Below are 1,241 nucleotides of genomic sequence, written 5' to 3'. Positions count from 1 at the left end.
GACTTTTCCCACGAAGCTGAATCTGGCTGAGCACCACGCCGCTGTGGCCACCACCTCCTCTTCCTCTTCCTGTCCTCCCTTCCCTCACCCCGTGCACCCCCCACGACGGTACCCACCCACCTTTGGGCCTGGGGCCACACCTCACGCACTCTCTCAGAGGGGGGCCTGCAGAGCCACTATCTCCCGGCTCCATCTCTCCTCTAGTGCCCCAAGGCCTCTGGGAGTCTCTCGCCCACCCCCTCCTTGCTTTCTTGGGCACTAGGAGTCGTCACAGCTCTCCTGTCTGTGGGGTCTCAGAGACCTGTGTGGAACTGCCCTGGGCCCACTGTGGAGATGCCTAAAGCTCTTCTTCTTGGGGTCCTGCTGCTCTTGTTAAGTGGGCTTGTGATACCCTACCTTGTTTTAGCCTGAATTGACTCTCCCTTTGCTAAGAGAGCCAGACAGACTCCATCTTGGCTCATTTCATTTGCAGCCGTTTACCCACCCTCCTTCCTCAAGGACTTGTGCAAGCTGACTCCCAGCACATCCAAAAATGCAATTAACTGAGAAGATACTGTGGCAAGCTTTATCCGCAGTTCCCAGGAATTCTCCTGGTTAATAGTACCCAGAGCCCCCGTGTTTGTGTCCGGTTGGTAACGCCCAAAGCCCCGTGTCTTTCACCTTGTGATAGATTTAAAGCCCCTGCACCTGGAACGGTTTGCCTTCCTGTAACCATTTATCCTTTTAACTTTTTGCCTGCTTTACTTCTGTAAGATTATTTTAACTAGACCCTGCCCCCTCCCCTTTCTAAAGCAAAGTATAGAAGAAAATCAAGCCCCTTCTTCGGGTCTGAGAGAATTTTGAGCACTAACCGTCTCTCGGTCGCCGGCTAATAAAGGACTCCTGAATTCATCTCAAAGTGTGGCGTTTCTAACTCGCTCGGTTACAACAGGTTCAGCTCCCCAGTGGGCCTGAGGATCCCCTCATGCCCCACCCCTTCTTGGGGACCTCCTTTCTGGGCCTCTACTATCCTCTGGCCACCTGAATCCCCTTTAGAAAATCTGAGTTCCGACCTCTAAGCTAGGATACTTTTCTTCTACATAGAGCCCCCCTCCAAAATGGTGTTTGCTAGCAGTCTCCGCTTTCCCCAGCGGCATCTTGAAACTCCAGGCGTAGAAAACGTTCCTTCACATCCATGCTGGACACTCATTTCTTGGAATATTCAGAGAAGATGACCCTGGCGCACTAAAGAGAGGAGAAAT

The sequence above is a fragment of the Macaca mulatta genome, chromosome 13, assembly GCF_049350105.2.
Source record: "Macaca mulatta isolate MMU2019108-1 chromosome 13, T2T-MMU8v2.0, whole genome shotgun sequence".
Taxonomy (NCBI): domain Eukaryota; kingdom Metazoa; phylum Chordata; class Mammalia; order Primates; family Cercopithecidae; genus Macaca; species Macaca mulatta.
The sequence above is the reverse complement of the archived record's forward strand: the minus strand, read 5'-3'. Positions refer to the sequence as shown.